This window comes from Triturus cristatus, chromosome 7, assembly GCF_964204655.1.
Source record: "Triturus cristatus chromosome 7, aTriCri1.1, whole genome shotgun sequence".
Taxonomy (NCBI): Eukaryota; Metazoa; Chordata; class Amphibia; order Caudata; family Salamandridae; genus Triturus; species Triturus cristatus.
The window spans coordinates 351394812-351409302 of NC_140590.1; the positions used below are offsets into that span (position 1 = coordinate 351394812).

Consider the following 14491-nt stretch of genomic DNA (forward strand, 5'->3'; position numbering starts at 1 on the left):
GCTGCTGCCGTCGACGGCGCCGGGGCTGGAGCCGCCGGCACGCGAGGTCACCCAGTCGAACCTGCGGGGCCCGAAGGCGCGCCTACAGGCGTCGACGGCGGAGCCAGGCCCCTCATGGCCAAGAGGAAGGCACTGACCTCTGCCGGAGTCGCGTCAGTCCCAGGGAACGGCGGGTTAGGGGACGGACGCGACTCCTGCGGAGCCGCGGGGGTGGGACCACCCTGACCCTCAGCCAAGTCGCGCGACCGGCGAGGGGAGTCCGAAGAGCGATGTCATCTCTTGGACTTCTTGGAGTGCTTCGACTTACCCGAAGACCCCGACGAGCGATGACGATGCTCGAGAAGCTTACGGGACCGCTCCCGCCTAGCTTTCGACGTCAAGGCCTGGCAATCGAGGCACGACTCCACGTCATGGTCGGCCCCCAAGCAATAAAGGCACCGGCGATGGTGATCCGTCACCGACATCAGGCGATGACAGGCGTCACAGGCCTTGAAACCAGGCATCCTACCGGCACCAGAGTCGAGTCGATAGACCAAAAGAAGTCAAATAAGTTAGTCAAAAAATGACTAGGGGTAAGCTCTTCCCGGATCGGCGCTTACTGGCGCGGAAAAAAGAAGAACTGACGTCAGCGCGCGAGGGTGGCGTCTAAGTACTCCAACGACGTCATTCCGGCGCACGACGCCGACGACGGACGCGGAGCCGCAGACGACGCCTACCAACGCGCAAGGGGTATTGCTACAAAAATCTTTCCGGATCCAGCCTGACGCCTGGGGATATTCTAAGGTGAGGAATCTAACTAACGTGTTTCTTTCAGATTGGAAGATTTGTCTGACTCTCCGCCAGCCGCCTCATTTCACACGGGACACGTGACCTCCACAATTGACTACACCCTAATGTCTCTCTCATTTTTTCACCATATAAAATGCTCGCACCAACTCTTTTTAACCTTTACACAGCAGATATGAGATCAGCCCTTAGTGCCTGCAACGCACATGCTCCTCGACTAGGGGGGGAGCAGTTTCCAGTATGTCATATGTGGACGACGTTGTTTTAGCAAGCCACACTCAAGTAGGTCTACAATGGCTACTTAATACATTGCATTGATATGCAGCCGCAAATTGCCTGGAAGTTAACATCAACAAAACTAAAACCCTGACAATTAATGGAAAAAAACAGTCTCATTCTTGGTCCCTGGGAAAAATTCGAGTTGCGAATTCCACCGAGTACAAATACTAGGTGTCATAATTGATAAGGGTGGCCAATTCGCGAAACAGCTTGAGGCCATAAAGAGGAAAGGGAGGATGATTGCGACAACGCTAAGGCAACTTAAAACAAAACTGACTGGACCAACTTTTTCACCATTGCTTCGTGTTGCGCAAGCAACATTTCCACCGTCACTCACCTATCGCAGCGAAGCGCTGAGAGGCAGGGACGCCATACTGCTGGATAACACCTTGGCAAAGGCATACAGAGTTATGCTAAACCTCCCGCCATACACCTCTCCAGCACAGATACGACTCGAGCTTGGACTAACGAAGCAACTCCTCGCAAGGCGAGGCTCGTATATCAATTGCTGGCATACAATCAAGAATTCATCCAGGAATACACTGAACCACCGGCTCTGGCAGGAACTGTGCAGATCATCCATCTCACCGGCCAAAGCCTACTTAGAGGAATCACTGGCCATTACTGGATTAGCCGACTTATGGGAAATTCCAACAACCCACTCGCACTTTAAGGATATTGAAAATAAGGTTATTAAGAAACTTTCCCTCACAGAAGACAAAGCTCCCTTTTCACATAGGAGCCATGCATGGATGACTCTGAGTAGCTATAAATTATTTGGCCCACAGGCATACTTCGAACTGGGGTATTCCAGGAAGTCAAAAGAATCCTTTTTAAAATACAGGTTAGGAATCCTACCAGCCATACCTCACCTTCCACCGTGGCTGAGAGAGAATTGCGGGAAATTATGCAGGCTAAATTAAGATATTGAACATTAAATATGCTCCTGCATTAAGCTAAAAGAGGAAAGGGCAGACCTCCTAAGAAGCCACTTTAATGAACAAGGCATACGTACCTGGAGACAAGCAGTGCTTGCCTGCTTTAATCCAAGTGACCCGCATTTAAATGGGAAGCTAGTCAAGCTCCTGATACTAGTAGCATCTAAGCAAGGCCGAGTGGCACCCTGTGGGAGTATAAAAACAACCAAAAACTCTAATGCTTCCGAATTGTAATCTGTGTATAGACTCCAGAGGCTTAGAGCAAAATGGAAACACTGGGAACTCTGCTTTTTTTTTAAACATTCCTGTATTTTTTAACTCATAAGACTTTTAATAGAGTACTGATTGAAAAGGCTAATTAACCAAAACATGTTTTATCAGAGTGTATTTTTGTAATGGTTTTAATTAATCAAAAACAATAAATCTATTACAGTCTGAGTGTGTACAACAAATGCTCCTGATAAGCCTGACTGCTCAACCACACTACCACAAAAGAGAGTAAGGTATTATCTACTTTAGCCTCTGCTGTACCTCTAGGGATCCACTGGACTCTGTGCACACTATACCTCACTTTGATATAGTATATACAGAGCCAGCATCCTACACATGTATGTGTAGATATGTATGAATATATGTTTGTGTGTGTGTATGTGTGTGTATGGATTATCTTACGTACCCCGTAAGCATCTGTTTGTGGCATGTAGTGCTGTAGATTCACTGCATACTCCTGCCATCTAGTGATGGTTCCGTAATTGTGCAAGTTATTTTTCTTCGAAGAAGACTTTTAAGTCACAAGACTCCTCCTCTTGGTGATACTGCGCATGGGCATCGACTCCTTGTTTAGATTGTTTTCCAGCAGGCAGGTGAGAAAGGAGTGTAAGGGGAGTGTAAGAATAGGATGTCAATGCCAAATGTAAATGTATCACATAAGTATGAAATGTAACTACAACAGCCACAGGTATTTGGGGAGGAGAGAGGGAACATGTGAATTTACAAAACTATATGCCGCAAACAGATGCTTACAGGGTAAGTAACATAGTCTGTTCGATAGCATGTGTGGCTGTAGATACACATGCTCTACATAAACTGTAAAGCAGCTCCTCCTTATAAGTGGTGGCTATCCTGTGGAAGTTGCAGCCTTTTGAAAAAAGGTACGTATCACATCCACACAGTAGTGTTTGGTAAATGTTTGTGGGGTAGACCATGTAGCTGTCTTACAAATGCGAGCTATGGCAATATTTGCTAAAAACTGCCATAGTAGATCCCTTTTTAGGTCTCGCTGAGCCCAGCGCATGCGCTGGCTCGGAGAGACATTTTGTATGTGAGTTTTTTAAGTACTGCTGGCTAGCCTAGCGCTTGCGTGCACGCGCTAGGCCAGCCAGCAGCACTCATGAACGCCTTTCTGCGTCATCGCAATCACTTTCGCTTTCACAGCGATTACGATGACTTTCGTGGCCAATGCTTGTCTTTCTTTGTATTGAACTTTCTTTTATTTATTTTTGTCGCATCTTCTTTCTTCTGTAATTCCTTCTGTCTCTTGTCTGTCTCAGCATTTATTTTCAAATACAGTTTCATTGTTGCTGACTCACAATGCCCGACTCTCTGCCCCCTTGTCTTTCCTTTTTGCTTTGCCTGCGCCCCCCCTCTCGGTCTTTCACAAATAGCACAGTACACAGATGATCTGAGCGAGCACAAAAGGCAGTTTCATTCTTTATTTGGGCTCAGCAGGGTTGCTTGAAGATGTGTGCGCCTCCCACCCAACCCTCGCTGTAAACAAGCATTTGCAATGCAATAGGTCTCGCATTTGCGAGGGTTTAAGCTATTCGCATTGCAAATGACAATGCCTTTTATTTATGTTTTAAAAACCAAAACATAAATAAAAGGCATTGTCATTTACAATGCCAATAGCTCAAACTCCCGTAAATGCAAGACCTATTGCATTGCAAATGCTTATGAGTGGAATGTGATCTGGGAGTAACAGGTTAAGGTATTTTGGCTTTAATGTAGCTGTTTTGAATACCTTTGACTGTCTATCTGGCGATGCTTGATTTGGATATAGGTTGCCTTTATGAGGCAGAGAAAAGGCTACTAAGAGTTGCTTTGTTTTTCTGAAAGTGTAATTCTATCTATGTAGAACATGAGCACTCTTTTACTATCTAGGGCATGTAGAGCTCTTGCTGCTACAGAATCAGGGTTAGGGAAAAAAACTGGACTGGTTTAGGTGAAATTGAGAGACTACCTTAGGTAAAAACTTGATATTGGTACAAAGAACCCGCTTGTCTTCATGTATTTGAAAGAATGGTTCGTCTAAGGCAAAAGCCTGGAGATCACTAACATGTCTGAGTGAGGTAATGGCAACCAAGAATGACACTTTCTATGAAAGAAATTGAAGGGGGCATAATTAAGAGGGTATGCGGGAAAAGGCTCAAATGGGGGACCCACAAGCCTGGTTAAAACAATGTTAAGGTTTCAAGAGGGTGCTCGCGGAACCATGTAAAGGATGACTCTTGAGAGACCTTCCATGGACTGATTGAGGTGAAATTGAGAGACTACCTTAGGTAGAAACTTGATATTAGTATGAAGAACCAGCTTGCCTTTGTGTATTTTAAAGAATGGTTCCTCCAAGGTTAAAGCCTGGAGCTCACTAACTGGTCTGAGTGAGGTAATGGCAACCAAGAATGTCACTTTCCATGAAAGAAATTGAAGGGGGCATAAGTGAAGTGGGCATGAGTAAAGAGGCTCGAAAGGGGGACTCATGAGCCTGGTTAGAACAATGTTAAGGTTCCAACAGGGTGCTAGAGGAACCCTATAAGGGATTACTCTTTAGAGACCTTCCATGAAAGCTTTAATGACCAGCATTTTGAACAGTGAGAGAGGCTGAATATTTTGGAGATAGGCAGCCCTGGCAGCTAGGTATAACCTAATGGAAATATAGGCTAAATGAGTCTTTTGCAGCTGGAGTAGGCAACAGATAATGTCTTGCACCGTGGCTTTGATAGGATCAATTTATTTAGGTTGGCAGTAGCAAACAAAATGTTTCCATTATGCAGCATAACATGCTCTAGTAGTGGGCTTGCGTGCTTATTTGAGAATGTTGATGCATTCTTGTGGCAAGTTAAGATAGCCAAACTATGACCACTGGAGCCAAACTGCTAGATTGAGAGTTTTGGGGTTCAGGTGTCTGATCTGTCCTTGATTATGAGTGAGAAGGTCTGTCCTGTTGGGGAGCTTCACGTGTGGAACTACTGAAAAATTTAGTAATGTTGTGAACAAGGGCTGATGTACCCAAGTGGGAGCAACCAGGATCATGATGAACGATGTTTGCTCGAGCCTGCGAACCAGAAATGGATTGAGAGGTGGAAAAGCTTAGGCTAACATCCCTGACCAACTCATCCATAGAGCGTTGCCCTTGGATAGCGGGTGTGGGTACCTGGACGTGAAGTTTGGGCATATTTAGTTTTCACCTGTGGCAAAAAGGTCTGTTTGAGGAAACCCCCATGTTAGATTTGGGGGTCTCTAGTTGGCACAGGTAGGCACTTGTGACAAATAGGGACCCTTGCCTCTAGTCAGGGTAAGGGGGTACACTCCTAAAATACCCCCTGCTCCCCACCTTGGTAGCTTGGCACAAGCAGACAGGCTTTTCTCAGAGGCAGTGTGTAAAGCATTTGTGAACACATACAGTAATCCAGTGACAACACTACAGATTTACACCACACAGTTGTATATCAAAAATAAGTATTCTTTATATAGACTTATCACAAGACCACAAGCGAAACAAATCCACAATACTGTTACTTTAAAATGGTAGAATTGGTTTAGTTCTTTTTAGATCTTAAAATGCGACACTTTGAGTCAATGTACCTTTGGATGCGACACGCAGGGCAACGAAAGTGTTGCAACAATGGTGATGCGTTGATTCCTTACTGCACTTCCGGGGCGATGCGGTGAGCAACGCCGTGATGCGATGAAATTTTGGTGAGGGAAACAAAGTTGTCGTCTTCTTCTTGATGCGGCACGCTTCTCTGATGTTGCGAGAAGTCTCGACTAGATGCGTAAGCTGCAGCGGCGACACCCTTGTTCCGTGATGCGACGACAGCGGCTTTGGCGGCGACACTCTTCTCCGATGATGCGAGACACTTCCGCTCGATGCGACAGCTGCAGCGGCGACACCCTTGTTCAGTGAAGCGACGACAGCGGCTCCGACTGCGGCACGCTTCTCCGTGGATGCGAGGCGCTTCTGCGGTGCAATGTGACAGCTACAGCGGTGACACCCTTGTTCCGTGACACGCTTCTTCTTCGTTGCGAGACGCTTCTCGTTATGCAGTGCAATGTGACAGCTACGGCAGCGGCTGTGACGGCAACACGCTTCTTCGTTACGAGGCGCTTCCAGCTCCTTGCGACACGCAGTCCCTCAGAAGGCCCAAACAACTGCAGGCACTTCCAAAGAACTCCTGGGGAGCAGGGGGTTGAAGTCTGTTGTCCCTGAGACTTCAGCAGGAGGCAAGCTCTTCTCTCAAGCCCTTGGAGATCTTTTACGAGTTGTAATAAAGCACCCAAAGTTCCTTTCTCCTTTTGTTGGCAGTCAGGCAACCACTGCAGTCCAATCCCCCAAGCAGCACTTCAGCTTAGGGATAGTCTCTCCTCACTTTCTGCTGGTTCCTCTCCTCAGCAAAGGTTTCTTCTTGTAGTACAAAAGTGATTTAAAGTTCTGGGGTCTGGGTTCCCTTTTTATACACAGTTTCTCTTTGTTCTCTGAAGGCAGAGAGGCCTTTGCCTAGTCCAAACCAGTTCTGGTCAGTCCTGGAGCACTTTGTGGACATGACTCCTTCTTTCCTTTCACAGTGCAGGGCAGAGACATAAAACGCACCACAGGAGGTGGAGCCAGCATTGTGGAGGGAAAGCCCAGCCCTATTCAGGTTCCAGGTGCAACTCCTCCCACCCATCTACATGGAGATCTCTCTATTCAGCCCTGTGCTGACTCACCCTGTCTCCGGGAATTCCCCAGCCACCTGGAATTCCCCAGCCCCTGTCACTCAAACTCCAGACAAGGAATACACAGCCTATCACAGGCAGGTTTGGATGGTTAGAGAAGAAAAATACCTACTTTCTAAAAGTGGTATTTTCAAACACATGTTTAAAACCAACTTCACTAAAAGATGTATTTTATCATTTTGAGTCCAGGCATACTTAACTCGAATTTCTACCATGTTCCCTGGATTAGGATTATAAAATGTAATAAGCAAACTGCCCATTCTGGCCTATGGAGAACAGGTAGCCTTGCAATAGCAAAAAATGAAAATGGCTGTAATTCACTATTAGAACATGCCACAGATACCAGGGCATGTCCTACCTTATCCTTACAATGCACCCTGTCCTTGGGCCTACCATAGGGGTGTCTGATATGAAGAAAAGGGAAGGTTTAGGGACTGGCAAGTGGGTGCACTTGCCCAGTCAGCATGGCAGTACCAGACTGCGCACAGGCTCTGCAATGGCAGGCCTTAGACACACTTTTACAGGCTGCTTCTGTGGGTGGCACAACCAATGCTGCAAATCCACCAGCAGCATTTGGGTTACCATCCCTGGGCACTCCTGGTGCACTGTACTAGGGTCTGACAGGTAAACCAAACCAGCCAATTATGGAATCATTAATTCATACATCAATTTACCATACGGAGAGCATATGCACTTTAGCACTGATCAGCAGTCCAGAGTCATAAAACAGCCAACAACAGGTCAGAAAAAATACAGGAGGCAGGCAAAAAGTTCAGGAATGACCCTGCAAAAAGGGCCAAGTCCAACACCCCACCTTTGGAAGTAGGGGGAGAGGACTTGCGGAGGACGTTCCCACTCATGGGTCTATTGCTGCATCATGCTGAGCAGGTCTGCAAAATCGTTGTCGCTTCCAAGAAATGAATGTGGTGGTGAAGAGCCCAGTCCAAATGGTCTGAGACAGTTGTGACATATGAGAAGACCATGCCCCTCTTTGTTTTTGTAGATATTACATGACTGTTATATAGTATTTCGGGACTGGAACAACCTTGTGAGATAGGAAAGCCTTCAATGCTAAGAAGATCAACTGAAGCTTCAAGTAGTTGATGTGATGTGGACTGATGTGTGGCATCCCACAGACCTTGTAATGTGAGGTCTTATAAATGGACACCACAACCTGTCTCCGACCATGGCCCGAAAGCAGGGGCGGTCCGCTGACCTCTGAATGAGGATGGTTTGAGGCCTGCTTGGGCAATGGAGCAGGGGCCACAGTACTCATGCGCTGACTCTATTGAAGGGTACTCATCTCTAGGTCAATCTCATTGTTGAAGCTTGCATCAAGGGAGAGCTCCCACCTTGTTCTTCCTCCGAAGCTGGCTCCTCCTGGTCATGGGAGGGTCTTCTCCGCGGCTACAAGAGATTTCCTCTCGACTCACCCTTTGATCCCTAAGGGTCTTCTTGTAACGAAAGGCCTAACACCCGTCGCAGTCAGCCTCACGATGGTCCGGAGAAAGACACAAATTGCACACAAGGTGTTGATCGGTGTGTGGATACTTCACGTGGCAACGCAGGCAAAGTCGATAGGATGTGCTGTCCATCAGAAGGGCATCTTAGATGGAAAGAAGTGTGCGTGGGAGTAGGCCTGAGACGGACGGCACTCTGAAGTGCGATCCGTCGGAACCCGAACTGATGAAATTTGAGAGCAGTGCAGATGGGGAAGCGCTATCAAAACAATACCGTTGAAGACAGTAAAAGAACCAAAGAATCGTACCTAACAGTCAAAATATGGAGCAGAGACACACACGTCCGAACCCGACAGCGGAGAGAAAAGAACAAGTTACTTACCTTCGGTAACAATGTATCTGTAAGAAACATTAGTTAGTTAGATTCCTCACCTTAGAATATCCCCAGGCGTCAGACTGGATCCGGAAGATTTTTCGTCAGCAATACCCCTTGCGCGTCGCTAGGCGTCGTCTGCGGCTCCGCGTCCGTCGTCGGCGTCGTGTGCCGGGATGACGTCGTCGGAGTACTTAGACGCCGCCCTCGCGCGCTGACGTCAGTTCTTGTACATAGCTTTCCGCGCCAGGAACACAGAGCCATGCAAAGACCGACACTGGTGCCAAAAATAAAATCTAGGGGCCTGAAAAGGATAACCTTAACCCTAGATGTCAGTTCGCAGAACGGGGAGGATGGGTGGGTCGGTGAGGAATCTAACTAACTAATGTTTCTTACAGATACATCGTTACCGAAGGTAAGTAACTTGTTCATCTGAAAGAAACACGTTAGTTAGATTCCTCACCTTAGAATAGATACCCAAGCAATACCATCCCCGGTGGTGGGTCTGCGAACCAAGATCACACCAGAAAGTCCTGGAGGACAGAACGGCCAAAGAAGCCATCCCTCCGGACTTGGCTGTCAAGGCAATAATGCCTGGCAAACGTGTGTAGCGAAGCCCACGTTGCCGCCTGACAGATGTCCTGCAAAGGGACACCCCGTCCCAAAGCAGTGGTAGCCGCCGTGGCCCGAGTAGAATGGGCGCGCAGCCCAACAGGAGGGTCCTTTTTTGCCAAGGAGTAACAAATTTTGATGCACAAAATGACCCACCGAGAGATGGTCCGTTTGTGCACAGCTTTCCCCTTCTTAGCACCCACGTATCCAACGAAAAGTTGGTCGTCCACCCGGAACTGCTTTGTGCGGTCCAGATAAAAGGAGAGCGCACGTTTTGGGTCCAGACGGTGGAGCCTCTCTTCCTCTTTGGAAGGATGCGGAGGCGGAAAGAAGGTGGGCAAGGTGACAGACTGCCCAAGATGAAATGGAGTCACCACTTTCGGAAGAAAGGAGGGACGAGGCCGAAGGACAACCTTGTCCGGATGAACAGAGAGAAAAGGAGGCTTTGAAGATAAAGCCTGGAGCTCACTCACCCGTCTAGCCAAGGTGATGGCTACCAGAAAAGCAGTCTTAAGCGTCAGCAGACGAAGAGGACAATTATGAAGAGGCTCAAAGGGAGCGCGCATTAGAAATGTGAGAACAAGATTCAAGTCCCACTGAGGCATTACAAAAGGGACAGGAGGGAACGTGTGAGTAATGCCTTTTAGAAAGCGTGTAACGACAGGGGACTTGAAAAGAGAAGGCTGATCAGGAAGCCGCAAGAATGCAGAGATGGCAGCAAGATAACCTTTCAGGGTGCCCAGGGCAGAGCCCTGCCAGGCCAAAGAAAGAAGAAACAGTAGAACCTCAGAAAGAGGGGCGGAAAGGGGATCCACAGCCTTTGCTGTGCACCATGCCACAAATTTGTTCCACCGGCAGGCGTATACCGTCTTTGTGGAGGGACGCCTGGCTGCCAGAATGATATCACAGACTTCAGGAGGCAAGTCAAATGGCATCAACTGCCGCCGCTCAATCTCCACGCATGGAGGTGGAGGCTGGACAGGTTCGGGTGGAGGACCGTCCCCTGCTGCTGCGACAGAAGATCCTCCCGAAGGGGCAGACGTATCGGAGGATCGGTCAACATACTGAGTAGCTCGGGATACCAGTACCTTCGTGCCCAATCCGGAGCCACCAAGATGACTTGGGCCCGGTCGTGCCTGATCTTCTTCAGCACTCTGGGCAGAAGTGGTATAGGCGGAAAGGCGTACAACAGACCGCAACTCCACTCGTGACGAAAAGCGTCACCGAGCGAGTGCCGCCCTGGAAATTCCAACGCGCAGAACTGCTGACATTGCGCGTTCTCTTCGGTGGCGAATAGATCTAACCAAGGCTCTCCCCACTGCTGAAAGAGACCTTGCGCCACTTCGGAGTTCAGGCGCCATTTGTGATCCATCATGCACCGGCGGCTGAGTTCGTCTGCTCTGGCGTTCAGAGAGCCCGCCAGATGTTGAACCACCAGGGTGACGCCCTGGTGTTCCAGCCATGTCCAGAGGAGCAGGGCCTCCTGACAAAGGGTCCACGACCCCACCCCGCCCTGTTTGTTGCAATACCACATGGCGGTGGTGTTGTCCGTGAACACCTGCACGACACTTCCCCTGACAGAGGGAAGGAAGGCTTTCAGTGCAAGTCGGATCGCTCTCAACTCCAACAGGTTGATGTGGAGACGAGACTCCGCCGGAGACCAGAGGCCTCTGATCTCCGCCTCTCCCATATGGCCACCCCATCCCAGGAGGGACGCATCCGTCACTACGACATGCTCCGGTTGGGGAAGGGAGAGGCTCTTGCCCTTGACCCAATCGCGGTCCGTGAGCCACCACTGCAACTGCTGTGCAGTGCCCTCCGAGATCAAGACATGGTCGGACAGGTTGCCGTGATGCTGGGCCCACTGAAACTTCAGGTCCCACTGCAGAGCCCGCATGCGCCGCCTGGCGTGATGCACTAGGAGGATGCAGGAGGCCATCAGCCCCAGAAGCCGCAACACGAGCCTGACCGAAACCCAGGATAGAGGCCGAAAGATGGGAATCAGGGCCTGTATATCCCAGACCCGCTGTTCCGGTGGATAGACCCGGAACTGCGCCGAATCGAGAACTGCTCCGATGAAGAGGAGCTTCTGAGAGGGGCTCAGGTGTGACTTCGGCACGTTGATGGAAAACCCTAGCAAATGCAGGAGATCCGCCGTAGTCTGGAGGTGGGAGACGACTGACTAGGGCGAGCCCGCCTTCAACAACCAGTCGTCGAGATAGGGGAAGACTGGAACCCCTGATCTGCGCAGATGAGCTGCGACCACCGCCATCACTTTCGTGAACACCCGAGGGGCACTGGTGAGGCCGAAGGGGAGCACGGTAAACTGAAAGTGCTCTGGGCCCACCGTGAACCGCAGGTAACGCCGGTGGGCCGGCAGGACGGGGATGTGGAAATATGCGTCCTGCATGTCCAACGCTACCATCCAGTCTCCAGGGTCTAGGGCAGCTAGAACCTGAGCCAAAGTCAACATCTTGAACCTTTCCTTCCGGAGGAAGGCATTGACGTTCCGGAGGTCCAAGATAGGGCGTAGGCCCCCTTTGCCCTTCTTGGGAACCAGAAAGTAGTGGGAATAACAACCACGACCTACTTCTGGGCTCGGAACGCGCTCGACGGCCCCCTTGGCCAAGAGGGCCGAAACTTCCTCGTGGAGAAGATTCAAATGATCCCCCGAGATACGGTGGTGCTGCGGTGGCATGGCTGGAGGGGTCGTCTCGAAGGGGAGGGAGTAGCCCCTTCGGACGATTTGCAGCACCCACCTGTCCGATGTGATGGACCGCCAGTGGAGCAGGTGATGGCGAACTCTGCCGCCCACTGGCGTGGAATGGGCCTGAAAGCTCGGACTAGGAAGGCTTTGAGGCGGATTATGCCGGGGTGGATGTGGGCTGACCTCGTCGTCCTCCAGAACCGCCTTGGCGGAAACCACGTCCGTGACCGCGTGCAGGTTGGTTCTGCGGCTGGTGGCTAGGCGTACGTGAGGAGGCACCCCTTCCTTGGCCACGAAAGGGGCGAAAAGCGGAAGTTTGCAACCGCGGGGCCGAGAGGCCCAAGGACTTGGCCGTAGCCCGGGAGTCCTTAAAGCGATTCAGCGCACTGTCCGCTTTCTCACCAAAAAGGCGAGTGCCATCAAAGGGCATGTCCATGAGAGTGCTCTGGACATCACCCGAAAAGGACGTGGACCGCAGCCAAGCGTGACGTCTAAGCGCCACCGTGGTAGAAATCGCCCTACCCAGCGAGTCCGTAGTGTCAAGCCCACAGCGGATAGCATGCCGTGCTGCATCCCTCCCATCGGCCAGAGCCTGGGTAAGTCGTGTCTGGACCTCCTCCGGACACAGGGGCAGCACGTCCTCCACCGTATCCCACAGAGAGTGGGAATAACGGTCCAAGAGACAGGCGGTGTTCAAAGACCGCAGGCCCAAACTAAGGGAGGAGAACAGCTTTTTGCCAAACTGTTCCAGTCTCTTGGAATCCCGGTCCGGCGGGGCGGTCGGGAAGGAGGATTGGGAGGTAGAGGCCTGGATAACCAGGCTCTCGGGGGTAGGGTGTTGGGACAGAAAACTGGGGTCGCCCGGAGCAGGGCGGTGGCGCCTGGCTACGTTCCTGTCCACAGGAGGAACTGTGGAGGGCTTGGACCAGGTGCCCTGCAGAACGTCAATGAGGGCCTCATTGAATTGCAGCAGAGGCTCAGTGGAGCTTGCTGCAGACTGAAGCACCTCAGTGAGGACGTTAGTCCTCACAGCCACGGCAGGTAGCTCGAGCCCAAGGGCTGCGGCCGCCTTGCGCAGCACCACAGAGAAAGCAGCACCCTCCTCCGAAGCCACAGTCGGAGGAGAGATGAATCCAGTGTCCGGAGAGGTATCCAGACCACTGGCCTCCCCCAGTTCATCTGCCCAGTCCTATGACAGTTGAGCCTGAGCGGCCATAGGATCCTCGGATCCCTCCCATTCACCCCCATCATCCGATTCCTGGTATGCAGGAGGAAGGATCGGAGCCGGGCGATAGACAAAATGTGTCTCCAGCGGCACCGAACGCGGCGTCCATCGACGTATCGGCGCCGGGCCCGGAGTGGGGCTGAACCGGGGCTCGACGCCGAGCGGAGCCGGCGTCGGCGGGGACTCGGGAACGGGTCCCTCGGGCGCTTGCGGCGTCGAGGCCGGAGCCGTCAATGGCGCCGGGGCCGGAGCCGCCGGCAGGCAAGGTTGCCCAGTCGGGTCCGCGGGGCCCGAAGAAGCGCCAGCGGGCGTCGACGGCGGAGCCAGGTTTCTCATGGCCGAGAGGAAGGCACTGACTTCCGCCGGCGTCGCGTCAGTCCCAGGGACCGGTGGGTATGGGGACTTGCGCGGCGCCTGCGGCTCCGCCGGAGCCGCGGGGGTGGAACCACCCCGACCCTCGGCCGAGTCGCGCGACCGGCGAGGGGAGTCCGAAGAGCGGTGTCGCCTCTTGGACTTCTTGGAGTGCTTCGACTTACCCGAAGACTTGGATCCCGACGACCAATGATGACGTCGGCTGCGGCTCCGCGACCGATCCTTGGACCTCCTCCTGGACCGGGATCGAGAGGGGCGCGGAGCCGAGTGGCGAATCTCGAGAAGCTTACGGGACCGCTCCCGTCTAGCCTTCGAGGTCAGGGCCTTGCAGCCCGAACACGACTCCGCGTCGTGGTCGAGGCCCAAGCAGTAAAGGCACCGGCGGTGATGGTCCGTAACCGACATCAAGCGGCTACAGTCAGCACAGGCTTTAAAACCAGGCATCCTACCGGCACAGGAGTCGAGACAAGATCAAAAAGGGATCGAAAAAGTTAGTCAAAAAGTGACTAAAGGGGTAGCTCTCCCGGATCTGCGCTTACTGGCGCGGAAAAAAGAAGAACTGACGTCAGCGCGCGAGGGTGGCGTCTAAGTACTCCGACGACGTCATCCCGGCGCACGACGCCGACGACGGACGCGGAGCCGCAGACGACGCCTAGCGACGCGTAAGGGGTATTGCTGACGAAAAATCTTCCGGATCCAGTCTGACGCCTGGGGATATTCTAAGGTGAGGAATCTAACTAACGTGTT

At 51.6% G+C, this 14491-nt stretch overlaps 1 protein-coding gene across 9 annotated transcripts in view; it reads right to left on the bottom strand.

Moving 5' to 3' along the window:
* LOC146809646 (uncharacterized) overlaps positions 1-14491 on the bottom strand; it is a 275512-nt gene that overhangs the window by 79271 nt on the left and 181750 nt on the right. The gene's annotated exons all lie outside the window — the stretch shown is intronic.